Raw genomic sequence first — 17788 nt, 5'->3', positions numbered from 1 at the left:
GTCACTTACATTTATCAACATCGGTATCTCTATTAAGACCCATTTATCGATGAATAGATTAAGGTATTGCCTAAATATTTGCTTTTCTCCTTGCAAAATTAAGTTCATACTCATGGAAGACACTCTGACCGTGCTTCTACACCTGCATTGCTTGCTGTTTGGGGTTTTAGGCTGGGTTTCTGTACAGCACTTTGAGATATCAGCTGATGTACGAAGGGCTATATAAATAAAATTTGATTGATTGATTGATTGATTGATGTGACAACTTGCCCCGTAGCTGACAGTATGGGGCAAGTTGTCACAATGTTAGCTGTGCTGTTTGTGTCAACAGTTGAATCAGTATACATCAACTGATACTATTTGAAGAAATATATATATATACACATTAGTTTTTTTTAAATTTTTTTAAATTAAGATTGCAAGTATATCTAAACGTCAATGCTTTATTGGATATTAATTGCACCTGATTGTGGCACATCCCTTATAAAATTAACTGAACACAAATAATGGGTTCTTTATTAGAACATATTAGAACAAACTTTGGTTTGACACAAAACATTCATCATTTTAAAAGCTGCGTGTGTGTGTGTGTATGTGGTGTGTGTATGTGGTGTGTATGTGGTGTGTGTATGTGGTGTGTGTGTATATGTGGTGTGTGTGTGTGTATATATGTATATGTGGTGTGTATGTATATGTGTGTGTGTGTATGTGGTGTGTGTGTATGTGTGTATATGTGGTGTGTGTGTGTGTATGTATATGTGGTGTGTGTGTATGTGTGTGTGTGTGTATGTGTGTATGTGGTGTGTGTGTGTATATGTGGTGTGTGTATGTGTGTGTATGTGTGTATGTGTGTGTGTATGTGTGTGTGTGTATGTGGTGTGTGTGTATGTGTGTATGCACCAGTGTATGTGTGTGTGTGTGTGTGTGTGTGTGTGTGTGTGTGTGTGTGTGTGTATGTGTGTATGTGGTGTGTGTGTGTATGTGGTGTGTGTGTGTATGTGGTGTATGTGGTGTGTGTATGTGTGTGTATGTGGTGTGTGTGTGTATGTGTGTGTATGTGTGTGTGTGTGTATGTGGTGTGTGTGTGTATGTGTGTGTATGTGGTGTGTGTGTATGTGGTGTGTGTATGTGTGTGTATGTGGTGTGTGTGTGTATGTGGTGTGTGTATGTGTGTGGTGTGTGTGTGTATGTGTGTGGTGTGTGTGTGTGTGTATGTGGTGTGTGTGTGTGTATGTGGTGTGTGTATGTGTGTGTGTGTGTGTATGTGTGTGGTGTGTGTGTGTACTACATTTATGTGTGTGTGTATGTGTGTATGTGTGTATGTGTGTGTGTGTGTGTGTGTGTGTGTGTGTGTGTGTGTGTGTGTATGTGGTGTGTGTGTATGAGTGTGTGTGTATATGTGGTGTGTGTGTGTGTATGTGGTGTGTGTATGTGGTGTGTGTGTGTATGTGTGTGTGTGTGTGTATGTGTGTATGTGTGTATGTGTGCCGCCTACGTGTATGTTATTTATTTATTTAATAATAATCATCTTAACTCCGTCCTCGCAGGACGTCTTTTGACTTCTGGACGGCCGTCATTGTAAATAATAATTAGTTCTTAACTGACTTGCCTAGTTAAATAAAGGTACAATAAAATAAATCAAATGTAGTAAAAACATACTGACGAAAAAAAAAAGGATATACTGGCCTTCAAGAACATGTCATTGCGCACTCAGGTTTATTACGGTGGCTACAGAACTCACCACTCAGGTTTATTACGGTGGCTACAGAACTCACCACTCAGGTTTATTACTGGTGCTGGCTACAGAACTCACCACTCAGGTTTATTACTGGTGCTGGCTACAGAACTCACCACTCAGGTTTATTACGGTGGCTACAGAAATCACCACTCAGGTTTATTACGGTGGCTACAGAACTCACCACTCAGGTTTATTACTGGTGCTGGCTACAGAACTCACCACTCAGGTTTATTACGGTGGCTACAGAACTCACCACTCAGGTTTATTACGGTGGCTACAGAACTCACCACTCAGGTTTATTACGGTGGCTACAGAACTCACCACTCAGGTTTATTACGGGTGCTGGCTACAGAACTCACCACTCAGGTTTATTACGGTGGCTACAGAACTCACCACTCAGGTTTATTACGGTGGCTACAGAACTCACCACTCAGGTTTATTACGGGTCCTGGCTACAGAACTCACCACTCAGGTTTATTACTGGTGCTGGCTACAGAACTCACCACTCAGGTTTATTACTGGTGCTGGCTACAGAACTCACCACTCAGGTTTATTACTGGTGCTGGCTCACAGAACTCACCACTAAAGCAGGTTTATTACTGGTGCTGGCTACAGAACTCACCATCAGGTTTATTACTAGGTGCTGGCTACAGAACTCACCACTCAGGTTTATTACTGGTGCTGGCTCAACAGAACTCACCACTCAGGTTTATTACTGGTGCTGGCTATCGGGGGGTCTTAATAGAGATAGCCTATGTTGATAAATGTAAGTGACAGTAGGGTAGCCTGGTGGTTGGAGTGTAAGGGGCGGCAGGGTAGAACTCACCACCAGGTTTATTACTGGTGCTGGCTACAGAACTCACCACTCAGGTGCTTCAGAACTGTGGATTATTCTTCATAAGACTCCATGGTAACGCTGTGAAAATGTATACACTACCATTGAAAAGTTTGGGGTCACGTAGAAATGTGCTTGTTTTTGAAAGAAAAGCACATTAAAACAACCATGAAATTGAAGAGGCGACTCTGGGATGCTGGCCTTCTAGGCAGAGGATTGAAAAATCCATATCTCTGTCCAGTGTCTGTGTTCTACTCACCACTCAGGTTTATTACGGTGGCTACAGAACTCACCACTCAGGTTTATTACGGGTCCTGGCTAGCCAGAACTCACCACTCAGGAAGTGGTCAGAACTCACCACTCAGCTTCAGAACTGTGGATTATTCTTCATAAGACATGGTAACGCTGTGAAAATGTATACACTACCATTGAAAAGTTTGGGGTCACGTAGAAATGTGCTTGTTTTTGAAAGAAAAACATTCACCATGAAATTGAAGAGGCGACTCTGGGAGGCCTTCTAGGCAGAGGATTGAAAAGCCATATCTCTGTCCAGTGTCTGGTTCTACTCACCACCAGGTTTATTACGGGTCCTGGCTACAGAACTCACCACTCAGGTGCTTCAGAACTGTGGATTATTCTTCATAAGACTCCATGGTAACGCTGTGAAAATGTATACACTACCATTGAAAAGTTTGGGGTCACGTAGAAATGTGCTTGTTTTTGAAAGAAAAGCACATTAAAACAACCATGAAATTGAAGAGGCGACTCTGGGATGCTGGCCTTCTAGGCAGAGGATTGAAAAAGCCATATCTCTGTCCAGTGTCTGTGTTCTTCACCACTCAGGTTTATTACGGGTCCTGGCTACAGAACTCACCACTCAGGTGCTTCAGAACTGTGGATTATTCTTCATAAGACTCCATGGTAACGCTGTGAAAATGTATACACTACCATTGAAAAGTTTGGGGTCACGTAGAAATGTGCTTGTTTTTGAAAGAAAAGCACATTAAAACAACCATGAAATTGAAGAGGCGACTCTGGGATGCTGGCCTTCTAGGCAGAGGATGTGCTTGTTTTTGAAAAAGCCATATCTCTGTCCAGTGTCTGTGTTCTTTTTTCCATCTTAATCTTTTATTTTATTGGCCAGTCTGAGATATATTTCTTTGCAACTCTGCCTAGAAGGCCAGCATCCTCTTCACTGTTGACGTTGAGACTGGACAGAGGAACTCTGCCTGGTGTTTTGTGGGTGAGACTGGTGTTTTGTGGGTACTATTTAATAATGCTGCCAGTTGAGGACTCTGCCTAGAAGGCCAGCATCATCTTCAGTGACGTTGAGACTGGACAGAGGAACTCTGCCTAGAAGGACAGCATCCCAGAGTCACCTCTTCACTGTTGTGAGACTGGTGTTTTGTGGGTCTATTTCAAACTGAGACACTCTAATGTACTTGTCCTCTTGCTCAGTTGTGCACCGGGGCCTCCCACTCGTTCTATTCTGGTTAGGGCCAGTTTGCGCTGTTCTGTGACGGGAGTAGTACACAGCGTTATACAAGATCTTCAATTTCTTGACAATTTCTCGCATGGAATAGTCTTCATTTCTCAGAACAAGAATAGACTGATGAGTTTCAGAAGAAAGTACTTTATTTCTGGCCATTTTGAGCCTGTAATCGAACCCACAAATGCTGATGCTCCAGATACTCATCTAGTCTAAAGAAGGCCCGTTTTATTGCTTCTTTAAATCAGGACAACAGTTTTCAGCGGGGCTAACATAATTGCAAAAAGGGTTTTCTAATGATCAATTAGCCTTTTAAAATTATAAACTTGGATTAGCTAATACAACGTGCCATTGGAACACAGGAGTGATGGTTGCTGATAATGGGCCTCTGTAGATATTTCATAAAAATTCAGCCGTTTCCAGCTACAATAGTCATTTACAACATTAACAATGTCCACACTGTATTTCTGATCAATTTGATGTTATTTTAATGGACAGAAAAATACGTTTTTCTGTAAAAAGGACATTTCTAAGTGACGTAAAACTTTTGAACTGTAGTATATCTTTAGAAAACTTTTATGCGGTCTACTAGAAAGAAGTTTGACCTGTCGACCATGATCGACGTCCTGGGCACCAATAGGTTTCTGGGATAATTGTGTTGAGGTGAGTAATTGTTGTCCTGATATCCAGAAGCTCTTTTCAGTCATAAGAGACGGTGACATAAGTGTTATGTACAAAATAAGTTAGAAATAACGTGAAAAAACCCCACACTAACAAAATTGGTTAGGAGCCCGAAAAACGGCAGCTATCTCCTCCGGCACCATATCTCTCCAACCTGATGGTCACTCTGACAGAGTTCCTCTGTGGAGGTGGGAGAACCATCCATAAGGATAATCTCTGCAGCACTCCACCAATCAGGCCTTTATTGTAGAGTGGCCAGACGGAAGCCATTCCTCAGTAAAAAGCACATGGCAGCCCACTTGGAATTTGCCAATTGGCACTTATAGGACTCTCAGACCATGAGAAACAAGATTCTCTGGTCTGATGAAACTGGCCTGAATGCCAAGAGTAATATCTGGAGGAAACTGATAAATTGGCGAACCTGCCGTAAGGGTGAAAAGACCAGAGTTTTTACATTCCAAAATCGCCAACTAATGTGTGTTTGACGCTAGCCTTAGCTCTAGACAAAAAATAGAGCCCGATTAGTGATGTTTTGTTTTCAATAAGTTATTGAAGAAATGTTTAATGAGTGAGTTTATTGGATTTTTAATTTGAATTTTATTTTATATTATATAAATATATATATATACTTTTCTATCTGTTGTGCATGTATGTATTGATGTCAGAGTATTATATATAATAATAATAATATATAATAATATATATGCCATTTAGCAGACGCTTTTATCCAAAGCGACTTACAGTCATGTGTGCATACATTCTACGTATGGGTGGTCCCGGGAATCGAACCCACTACCCTGGCGTTACAAGCGCCATGCTCTACCAACTGAGCTACAGAAGGACCAGTTCTGATGATGTCCATGTCCATGATGTCCATGGATTTCAACATATCTTGACATGCAACATATTTAATGTTTATATTATTTACAGTTGAAGTCAGAAGTTTACAAACACCGTAGCTAAATATATGAACTGCAAAAGTCTCTGAAGCTGGAGACTCATATCTCCCTCCCCTTCATTCATTCCCTCATCTCCCTCACTAGCTTTAAGCACCAGCTGTCAGAGCAGCTCACAGATCACTGCACCTGTACATAGCACATCTATCTACCTACCTCATCCCCATACAGTATTTATTTATTTATCTTGCTCCTTTGCACCCCAGTATCTCTACTTGCACACTCATCTACTGCAGATCTACCATTCCAGTGTTTAATTGCTATATTTGAATTACTTCGCCACCATGGCCTATTTATTGCCTTAACTCTCTTATCTTACCTCATTTGCACACACTGTATATAGACCTTTTGTTCTACTGTATTATTGACTGTGTTTTGTTTATTCCATGTGTAACTCTGTGTTGTTGTGTGTCGAATTGCTACGCTTTATCTTGGCCAGGTCGCAGTTGTAAATGAGAACTTGTTCTCAACTCGCCTACCTGGTTAAATAAAGGTGAAATAATATTTAAAAAATACATTTAAACTCAGTTTTTCACAATCCCTGATACTTAATCTTAGTAGAAATTCTCTGTCCTAGGTCTGTTAGGATCACCACTTTATTTTAAGAATGTGAAATGTCAGAATAATAGTAGAGTGATTTATTTCAGCTTGTATTTCGTTCACAACATTCCCAGTGGGTCAGAAGTTTACAACATTCCCAGTGGGTCAGAAGTTTACAACATTCCCAGTGGGTCAGAAGTTTACAACATTCCCAGTGGGTCAGAAGTTTACAACATTCCCAGTGGGTCAGAAGTTTACAACATTCCCAGTGGGTCAGAAGTTTACAACATTCCCAGTGGGTCAGAAGTTTACAACATTCCCAGTGGGTCAGAAGTTTACAACATTCCCAGTGGGTCAGAAGTTTACAACATTCCCAGTGGGTCAGAAGTTTACAACATTCCCAGTGGGTCAGAAGTTTACAACATATTCCCAGTGGGTCAGAAGTTTACAACATTCCCAGTGGGTCAGAAGTTTACAACATTCCCAGTGGGTCAGAAGTTTACAACATTCCCAGTGGGTCAGAAGTTTACAACATTCCCAGTGGGTCAGAAGTTTACATTTTGGCACAACATTGGAAGTTGGATGCTTGGGGTCATTGTCCATTTGGAAGACCCCATTTCGACCAAGCTTTAACTTAGCTTTAACTGATGTCTTGAGATGTTGCTTCAATATATCCACATAATTTTCTTTCGTCACGATGCCATCTATTTTGCGAAGTGCACCAATCTCTCCTGCAGCAAAGCACCCCCACAACATGATGCTGCCACCCCCGTGCTTCACGGTTGGGATGGTGTTCTTTGGCTTGCAAACCTCCCCCTTTTTCCTACGAACATAACGATGGTCATTATGGCCAAACAGTTCTATTTCATGTTTAATCAGACCAGAGGACATTTCTTTGTCCAGATGTGCAGTTGCAAACCGTAGTCTGTCTTTTTTATGGTGGTTTTGGAACAGTGGCTTCTTCCTTGCTGAGCAGCCTTTTAGGTTATGTCGATATAGGACTCGTTTTACTGTGGATATAGATACTTTTGTACCTGTTTCCTCCAGCATCTTCACAAGGTTTCTGTAACTTTAATGGGTTTAATTTAATTTAAATTAATTTAACAGAGTTTAATTAATTGAGCTGTATCTAAATACATTTTCTTTACAGTTATTTACATGTGTTATTGTATTAGAATTTGTGTGTTGGAGATTGAGAGAACTACATACATATTTTGTTGTATTGAATTACGCTTTTGACTGCAAGTTCCAGAATGCCTTGCGACAGGAAGTAGAGAGAGAACGCACCAGTTATGTGGATCATCCTGATTTTTCGCTTGCAACTTACTTTCATAGAATCTAAAGTTGTTTAAATGTAACGTGAACAAGTATTATTACTAAAAGAAGCTTTCAAACTCGACGTCCCGAGTCATTACTTTGAAGATAGTTATTCTATACAAGGTCCTTTGCTGTTGTTCCGGGACTGACTTTTTGCACTTTTCGCACCAAAGTACGTTAATCTCTAGGAGACAGAACGAGTCTCCTTCCTGAGCGGTATGACGGCTGCGTGGTCCCATGGTGTTTATACTTGCGTACTATTGTTTGTACAGATGAACCTGGTACCTTCAGGCATTTGGAAATTGCTCCCAAGAATGAACCAGAATGGTGGAGGTCTACCATTTTTGGTCTTGGCTGATTTCTTTTGATTTTCCCATGATGTCAAGCAAAGAGGCACTGAGTTTGAAGGTAGGCCTTGAAATACATCCACAGGTACACCTCAAATTGACTCAAATGATGTCAATTAGCCATTCAGAAGCTTCTAAAGCCATGACATAATTTTCTGGAATTTTCCAAGCTGTTTAAAGGCACAGTCAACTTTAGTGTATGTAAACGTCCGACCCACTGGAATTGTGATACAGTGAAATAATCTGTCTGTAAACAGATGGCGATGTCATGCACAAAGTAGATGTCCTAACCGACTTGCAGAAACTATAGTTTGTTAACAAGAAATGTATGGAGTGTATGTAAACTAGTTTTAATGACTCCAACCTAAGTGGATGTAAACTAGTTTTAATGACTCCAACCTGAGTGTATTAATGACTCCAACCTGAGTGGATGTAAACTAGTTTTAATGACTCCAACCTAAGTGGATGTAAACTAGTTTTAATGACTCCAACCTAAGTGGATGTAAACTAGTTTTAATGACTCCAACCTAAGTGTATGTAAACTAGTTTTAATGACTCCAACCTGAGTGGATGTAAACTAGTTTTAATGACTCCAACCTGAGTATATGTAAACTAGTTTTAATGACTCCAACCTGAATGTATGTAAACTAGTTTTAATGACTCCAACCCAAGTGGATGTAAACTAGTTTTAATGACTCCAACCTGAGTGTATGTAAACTAGTTTTAATGACTCCAACCTGAGTGTATTAATGACTCCAACCCAAGTGGATGTAAACTAGTTTTAATGACTCCAACCCAAGTGGATGTAAACTAGTTTTAATGACTCCAACCTGAATGGATGTAAACTAGTTTTAATGACTCCAACCTGAGTGTATGTAAACTAGTTTTAATGACTCCAACCTGAGTGGATGTAAACTAGTTTTAATGACTCCAACCCAAGTGGATGTAAACTAGTTTTAATGACTCCAACCTGAGTGTATGTAAACTAGTTTTAATGACTCCAACCTGAGTGTATGTAAACTAGTTTTAATGACTCCAACCTGAGTGTATGTAAACTAGTTTTAATGACTCCAACCTGAGTGTATGTAAACTAGTTTTAATGACTCCAACCTGAGTGTATGTAAACTAGTTTTAATGACTCCAACCTGAGTGTATGTAAACTAGTTTTAATGACTCCAACCTAAGTGTATGTAAACTAGTTTTAATGACTTAGTGGATGACTAGTTTTAATGACTCCAACCTAAGTGGATGTAAACTAGTTTTAATGACTCCAACCTAAGTGTATGTAAACTAGTTTTAATGACTCCAACCTGAGTGGATGTAAACTAGTTTTAATGACTCCAACCTGAGTGTATGTAAACTAGTTTTAATGACTCCAACCTGAGTGTATGTAAACTAGTTTTAATGACTCCAACCCGAGTGTATGTAAACTAGTTTTAATGACTCCAACCCAAGTGGATGTAAACTAGTTTTAATGACTCCAACCCAAGTGGATGTAAACTAGTTTTAATGACTCCAACCTGAGTGGATGTAAACTAGTATTAATGACTCCAACCTGAGTGTATGTAAACTAGTTTTAATGACTCCAACCTGAGTGTATTAATGACTCCAACCTGAGTGGATGTAAACTAGTTTTAATGACTCCAACCTGAGTGTATGTAAACTAGTTTTAATGACTCCAACCTGTTTTAATGACTCCAACCTGAGTATGTAAACTGGTTTTAATGACTCCAACCTGAATGTATGTAAACTAGTTTTAATGACTCCAATCTGAGTGGATGTAAACTAGTATTAATGACTCCAACCTGAGTGGATGTAAACTAGTTTTAATGACTCCAACCTGAGTGTATGTAAACTAGTTTTAATGACTCCAACCTGAGTATATGTAAACTAGTATTAATGACTCCAACCTGAGTATATGTAAACTAGTATTAATGACTCCAACCTGAGTATATGTAAACTAGTATTAATGACTCCAACCTGAGTGTATGTAAACTAGTTTTAATGACTCCAACCTGAGTGTATGTAAACTAGTTTTAATGACTCCAACCCGAGTGTATGTAAACTAGTTTTAATGACTCCAACCCAAGTGGATGTAAACTAGTTTTAATGACTCCAACCTGAGTGTATTAATGACTCCAACCTGAGTGGATGTAAACTAGTTTTAATGACTCCAACCTGAGTATATGTAAACTAGTTTTAATGACTCCAACCTGAGTGTATGTAAACTAGTTTTAATGACTCCAACCTGAGTGTATGTAAACTAGTTTTAATGACTCCAACCTGAGTGTATGTAAACTAGTTTTAATGACTCCAACCTGAGTGTATGTAAACTAGTTTTAATGACTCCAACCTGAGTGTATGTAAACTAGTTTTAATGACTCCAACCTGAGTGTATGTAAACTAGTTTTAATGACTCCAACCTGAGTGTATGTAAACTAGTTTTAATGACTCCAACCTGAGTGTATGTAAACTAGTTTTAATGACTCCAACCTAAGTGTATGTCAACTTCAGACTTCAACTGTAAATAATTATATTTATTTAAGAAATATGACAAAATTGGCATTTCTGTATCACGAACACAGTCATTTCTGTATCACGAACACAGTCATTTCTGTATCACGAACACAGTCATTTCTGTATCACGAACACAGTCATTTCTGTATCACGAACACAGTCATTTCTGTATCACGAACACAGTCATTTCTGTATCACGAACACAGTCATTTCTGTATCACGAACACAGTCATTTCTGTATCATGAACACAGTCACAGGTTTTATATTATATGGCTTGTTTGGCCAGATGCGATTGTGGAGTTGTGCTTTTAAATGCTTTTATAAAACTGTTACCAACATATTATAAATAACAATGACTGACATATTTTCATTAAAATTGTATTTTGATAATTAAATTCATAAAAGGTCATTCTTCCACCAAAAGATATAGGACTCTAAAATCGAGTTGTTCTTTTGGTTGTTGCTACAGTCGTTCATTTAATTTGGCAAAGCTTCTGGTTGTCTGTTTTTTAAATAAATAGGTGACTTTGCAGGCTGGATAACAGTATTGTCACTTGCTAGCTAACTTCAGTTAACTCACGTCAAACATTGAACCTTGAATGACTAACTGCATTTTTGTTTGTTAGAGCTTTTTTTTCCCCTATTGGCATTTACTTGGATATGTCCATGATAATGACGTTGAAGAGTGTGTTTTTTTCCCCTGGCTCAGAAACAGTTGCCTTGGCACCATTCACTCTATGTATGGAGATCACAATTCAAAACTGAAACCTTTTTTTCAGGGGTTGGGCACAGTCATTTCTGCTTCCACACAGTACACCAAACATTAGGAACCCCCAGGTTGCCCTCAGAACATCCTCAATTGTTGGGCATACACATCTATATTATACAGTATACACATCTTTATAATACAGTATACACATCTATATTATACAGTATACACATCTATATATTTTCAGTATACATATCTATATAATATATACAGTATACACATCTATATATATACAGTATAACATCTATATATATACAGTATACACATCTATCGTATATATACAGTATACACATCTATCTATTTTTAAGTATACACATCTATATATATATACAGTATACACATCTATATAATATACAGTTACACTCTATATATATACAGTATACACATCTATATATATACAGTATACACATTTATTTATATACAGTTTACACATCTATATATATACAGTATACATCCATGATAATGACAGTATACACATCTATATATATATATACAGTATACACATCTATATATTATATACAGTATACACATCAAAATATCAATACAGTATACACATCTATTTTATACAGTATGGGCACATCTATATATATACAGTATACACATCTATATATATATACAGTATACACATCTATATATATATACAGTATACACATCTATATATATATACAGTATACACATCTATATATATATACAGTATACACATCTATATATATATACAGTATACACATCTATATATATATACAGTATACACATCTATATATATATACAGTATACACATCTATATATATATACAGTATACACATCTATATATATACAGTATACACATCTATATATATATACAGTATACACATCTATATATATACAGTATACACATCTATATATATATACAGTATACACATCTATATATATATACAGTATACACATCTATATATATACAGTATACATATCTATATATATACAGTATACACATCTATATATATACAGTATACATATCTCCCGGGCATATTCCATTATTTATGCAGCAGCATAGAATACATTTCTGGACTCCCCTTGTTGTGCTGTGCTCACTTGAACAGGAAGGTGGCACGGCGGACCTTCTTGGGAAAATGTTGTCAGCCTTCTTGGATGGGCACTTCTAATGTAACTCTATGCCATCGCCCAAGGGGCTTGAATAATCTAGCTCTACCTGTGGATTTTGTGGTGACGTAGTGTCCCCATGAGTGACAGAACACTGAGCTGAAAAAAAACCCACAAAAAAAACAATGTCAAAATAAAACATAATAAAAAGTTTGAGGGGGCCGTGTTTTTTTTACAGCTAATGTCTGTTTGCCTGAGGCTGATGCCGTGCAGGTGTTTGTACACATGTATATACACACACTCTCAAATGCACCCATGTGCTCATACATGGGGACACACACAGGTAAATAATGCCATACAGACACTCAAACGTATCCAGCTGTTACAATGTTTTTGTTGCTGTTTTTGATGTCTGTTAGTTAATGAAGAGACAATTTATGCATATTTTTTTTTTGTTGTCATAAAATTAATTTAACTGGCTAACTTTATGGGTGTTGTGACCTGAGTATGAAATCGTAATTCGCGTTTAATGTTTTACGGACTCCTGAGAAAAACACCAAACCAGGCTGTCGTCTTGTGAAACAGTGGATGTAAGGAATCTAGCTAGCTGAAGCATTTACAGCCAATTGAATGTACAATTTTGTAAGCTTGCTGGTATTTGCCATGCAATGCAGCTGAAGTAGCGTAGCAAGCTAACTATTTTCTTGATTATTGTGCAGTGGAGAACACAAATACCCATATGCCTATGGATGTGTAGCTAGCTAGCTATCTAGCTGACCCAAACGTTTGTTTGGTATCAATATTAGTTCAGAACCGAGTTATGAACCTCGGCTTTCATAGCCGGCTGTATCCACTTCAAAACAGTCTGAATGGCATTAATGAAGCCAATGGATGGAGTAGAATATAATTTAACTTTATTGTGCTAATGATGGAAGTCATATACATATAGTTATTACCAAGCATGAGATCCCCACATTGTAGCCTGTACATTGAATATATCCACTGATCATGTGCTCTACCTTGGCAAATAAAGGTGCGGTTCAGGTCTTTTTCAGTCATATCCAACACCAAGAATATCAAACTCCAGTCTTTGAACGATGCTTTGTCTGCATGTTTGTATTACAATTATACACTTCAACCATGTTTACCAATCCTGGTCCATGTGAGAGTATAAAAGACAGAAAGAGGTGGGGAGAGAGGTGGGGAGAGAGGTGGGGAGAGAGGTGAGAGAGTGTAATAGGGAAAGAGGTGGGGGGAGAGGTGTGAGTGTAATATGAAGAGAGGTGTGGGGAGAGAGGTGGGGAGAGGTGTGAGAGTGTAATAGGGAAAGAGGTGGGGGGAGAGGTGGGGGAGAGGTGGGGAGAGAGGTGTGAGAGTGTAATTTGAAGAGAGGTGTGGAGAGAGGTGTGGAGAGAGGTGTGAGAGTGTAATAGGGAGAGAGGTGTGGAGAGAGGTGTGGAGAGTGTGGAGAGGTGTGAGAGAGGTGTGAGTGTAATAGGGAGAGAGGTGTGGAGAGAGGTGTGAGTGTAATAGGGAGAGAGGTGTGGAGAGAGGTGTGAGTGTAATAGGGAGAGAGGTGTGGAGAGAGGTGTGAGTGTAATAGGGAGAGAGGTGTGGAGAGAGGTGTGAGTGTAATAGGGAGAGAGGTGTGGAGAGAGGTGGGAGAGTGTAATAGGGAGAGAGGTGTGGAGAGAGGTGTGGAGAGAGTGTAATAGGGAGAGAGGTGTGGAGAGAGGTGGGAGAGTGTAATAGGGAGAGAGGTGTGGAGAGAGGTGTGGAGAGAGGTGGGAGAGTGTAATAGGGAGAGAGGTGTGAGTGTAATATGAAGAGAGATGTGGAGAGAGGTGTGGAGAGATGTGGAGAGAGGTGGGAGAGTGTAATAGGGAGAGAGGTGTGAGAGTGTAATATGAAGAGAGGTGTGGAGAGAGATGTGGAGAGAGGTGTGAGAGTGTAATATGAAGAGAGGTGTGGAGAGAGATGTGGAGAGAGGTGTGAGAGTGTAATAGGGAGAGAGGTGTGGAGAGAGATGGGAGAGTGTAATAGGGAAATAGGTGTGAGAGTGTAATAGGGAGAGAGGTGTGCGAGTGTAATATGGAGAGAGGTGTAATAGAGAGAGAGGTGGGAGAGAGGTGGGAGAGTGTAATAGGGAAATAGGTGTGAGAGTGTAATAGGGAGAGAGGTGTGAGAGTGTAATATGGAGAGAGGTGTAATAGAGAGAGAGGTGGGAGAGAGGTGTGAGAGTGTAATAGGGAAATAGGTGTGAGAGTGTAATAGGGAGAGAGGTGGGAGAGAGGTGGGAGAGTGTAATAGGGAGAGAGGTGGGAGAGTGTAATAGGGAGAGAGGTGTGAGAGTGTAATAGGGAGAGAGGTGTGGAGAGAGGTGTGGAGAGAGATGTGGAGAGTGTAATAGGGAGAGAGGTGTGGAGAGATGTGGAGAGAGGTGTGAGAGTGTAATAGGGAGAGAGGTGGGAGAGTGTAATAGGGAGAGAGGTGGGAGAGTGTAATAGGGAGAGAGATGTGGAGAGAGATGTGGAGAGAGGTGGGAGAGTGTAATAGGGAGAGAGATGTGGAGAGAGATGTGGAGAGTGTAATATGAAGAGAGGTGTGGAGAGAGGTGGGAGAGTGTAATAGGGAGAGAGGTGTGGAGAGAGGTGTGGAGAGAGATGTGGAGAGTGTAATAGGGAGAGAGGTGTGGAGAGATGTGGAGAGAGGTGTGAGAGTGTAATAGGGAGAGAGGTGGGAGAGTGTAATAGGGAGAGAGGTGGGAGAGTGTAATAGGGAGAGAGATGTGGAGAGAGGTGGGAGAGTGTAATAGGGAGAGAGATGTGGAGAGAGATGTGGAGAGTGTAATATGAAGAGAGGTGTGGAGAGAGATGTGGAGAGAGGTGGGAGAGTGTAATAGGGAGAGAGGTGTGAGAGTGTAATAGGGAGAGAGGTGTGAGAGTGTAATAGGGAGAGAGGTGGGAGAGTGTAATAGGGAGAGAGGTGTGAGAGTGTAATAGGGAGAGAGGTGTGCGAGTGTAATAGGGAGAGAGGTGTGGAGAGAGATGTGGAGAGAGGTGTGAGAGTGTAATAGGGAGAGAGGTGTGGAGAGAGGTGTGGAGAGAGGTGTGAGTGTAATAGGGAGAGAGGTGTGGAGAGAGATGTGGAGAGAGGTGGGAGAGTGTAATAGGGAGAGAGGTGTGGAGAGAGGTGTGGAGAGAGGTGGGAGAGTGTAATAGGGAGAGAGGTGTGAGAGTGTAATATGAAGAGAGGTGTGGAGAGAGATGTGGAGAGAGGTGTGGAGAGAGATGTGGAGAGAGGTGGGAGAGTGTAATAGGGAGAGAGGTGTGAGAGTGTAATATGAAGAGAGGTGTGGAGAGAGATGTGGAGAGAGGTGTGGAGAGTGTAATAGGGAGAGAGGTGTGAGAGTGTAATATGAAGAGAGGTGTGGAGAGAGATGGGAGAGTGTAATAGGGAAATAGGTGTGAGAATGTAATAGGGAGAGAGGTGTGAGAGAGGTGTGAGAGTGTAATAGGGAGAGAGGTGTGGAGAGAGATGGGAGAGTGTAATAGGGAAATAGGTGTGAGAATGTAATAGGGAGAGAGGTGTGAGAGAGGTGTGAGAGTGTAATAGGAAATAGGTGTGAGAGTGTAATAGGGAGAGAGATGTGAGAGTGTAATAGGGAAATAGGTGTGAGAGTGTAATAGGAGAGAGGTGTGGAGAGAGATGTGAGAGTGTAATAGGGAAATAGGTGTGAGAGTGTAATAGGGAAATAGGTGTGAGAGTGTAATAGGGAGAGAGGTGTGGAGAGTGTAATAGGGAGAGAGGTGGGAGAGGTAGGGGAGAGGTGTAATAGGGAGAGAGGTGGGAGAGTGTAATAGGGAGAGAGGTGGGAGAGTGTAATAGGGAGAGAGGTGGGAGAGTGTAATAGGGAGAGAGATGTGGAGAGAGATGTGGAGAGTGTAATATGAAGAGAGGTGTGGAGAGAGATGTGGAGAGAGGTGGGGAGAGTGTAATAGGGAGAGAGGTGTGGAGAGAGTGTAATAGGGAGAGAGGTGTGGAGAGAGGTGGGAGAGTGTAATAGGGAGAGAGGTGTGGAGAGAGGTGTGGAGAGAGGTGGGAGAGTGTAATAGGGAGAGAGGTGTGAGAGTGTAATATGAAGAGAGGTGTGGAGAGAGATGTGGAGAGAGGTGTGGAGAGATGTGGAGAGAGGTGGGAGAGTGTAATAGGGAGAGAGGTGTGAGAGTGTAATATGAAGAGAGGTGTGGAGAGAGGTGTGGAGAGAGGTGTGGAGAGAGATGTGGAGAGAGGTGTGGAGAGTGTAATAGGGAGAGAGGTGTGAGAGTGTAATATGAAGAGAGGTGTGGAGAGAGATGTGGAGAGAGGTGTGCGAGTGTAATAGGGAGAGAGGTGTGGAGAGAGATGTGGAGAGAGGTGTGAGAGTGTAATAATGAGAGTGTAATATGAAGAGAGTGTGGAGAGAGATGGGAGAGTGTGGAGAGATGTGAGAGAGGTGGGGAAATAGGTGTGAGAGTGTAATAGGGAGAGAGGTGTGGAGAGAGGTGTGGAGAGATATGGAGAGAGGTGAGGTGTAATAGGGAGAGAGGTGTGGAGAGAGAGGTGGGAGAGAGGTGGGAGAGTGTAATAGGGAAATAGGTGTGAGAGTGTAATAGGGAGAGAGGTGTGAGAGTGTAATATGGAGAGAGGTGTAATAGAGAGAGAGGTGGGAGAGAGGTGTGAGAGTGTAATAGGGAAATAGGTGTGAGAGTGTAATAGGGAGAGAGGTGGGAGAGAGGTGGGAGAGTGTAATAGGGAGAGAGGTGTGCGAGTGTAATAGGGAGAGAGGTGTGAGAGTGTAATAGGGAGAGAGGTGTGGAGAGAGATGTGGAGAGTGTAATAGGGAGAGAGGTGTGGAGAGATGTGGAGAGAGGTGTGAGAGTGTAATAGGGAGAGAGATGTGGAGAGAGGTGTGGAGAGAGGTGGGAGAGTGTAATAGGGAGAGAGGTGGGAGAGAGGTGGGAGAGTGTAATAGGGAAATAGGTGTGAGAGTGTAATAGGGAGAGAGGTGGGAGAGAGGTGGGAGAGTGTAATAGGGAGAGAGGTGTGCGAGTGTAATAGGGAGAGAGGTGTGGAGAGAGGTGTGGAGAGAGATGTGGAGAGTGTAATAGGGAGAGAGGTGTGGAGAGATGTGGAGAGAGGTGTGAGAGTGTAATAGGGAGAGAGGTGGGAGAGTGTAATAGGGAGAGAGGTGGGAGAGTGTAATAGGGAGAGAGATGTGGAGAGAGATGTGGAGAGAGGTGGGAGAGTGTAATAGGGAGAGAGATGTGGAGAGAGATGTGGAGAGTGTAATATGAAGAGAGGTGTGGAGAGAGATGTGGAGAGAGGTGTGAGAGTGTAATAGGGAGAGAGGTGTGAGAGTGTAATAGGGAGAGAGGTGTGAGAGTGTAATAGGGAGAGAGGTGGGAGAGTGTAATAGGGAGAGAGGTGTGGAGAGAGATGTGGAGAGAGGTGGGAGAGTGTAATAGGGAGAGAGGTGTGG

At 41.1% G+C, this 17788-nt stretch overlaps 1 protein-coding gene and 1 long non-coding RNA gene across 4 annotated transcripts in view; both read left to right on the top strand.

The window, feature by feature from the left end:
- LOC118380367 (globoside alpha-1,3-N-acetylgalactosaminyltransferase 1-like) overlaps positions 1 to 17788 on the top strand; it is an 80638-nt gene that overhangs the window by 15909 nt on the left and 46941 nt on the right. The gene's annotated exons all lie outside the window — the stretch shown is intronic.
- Positions 14019 to 15848, top strand: LOC127932998 (uncharacterized). Of its 2 annotated transcripts, none has more exons than XR_008146732.1 (3): positions 14019 to 14207; positions 15278 to 15363; positions 15805 to 15848. It is a non-coding gene; the product is annotated as an uncharacterized LOC127932998 (long non-coding RNA). The 2 variants fall into 2 exon arrangements; XR_008146733.1 differs by lacking the exon at positions 14019 to 14207 and adding an exon at positions 14209 to 14256.

The sequence above is a fragment of the Oncorhynchus keta genome, chromosome 11, assembly GCF_023373465.1.
Source record: "Oncorhynchus keta strain PuntledgeMale-10-30-2019 chromosome 11, Oket_V2, whole genome shotgun sequence".
Classification (NCBI taxonomy): Eukaryota; Metazoa; Chordata; class Actinopteri; order Salmoniformes; family Salmonidae; genus Oncorhynchus; species Oncorhynchus keta.
This window is presented reverse-complemented; position numbering and strand designations above follow the sequence as displayed.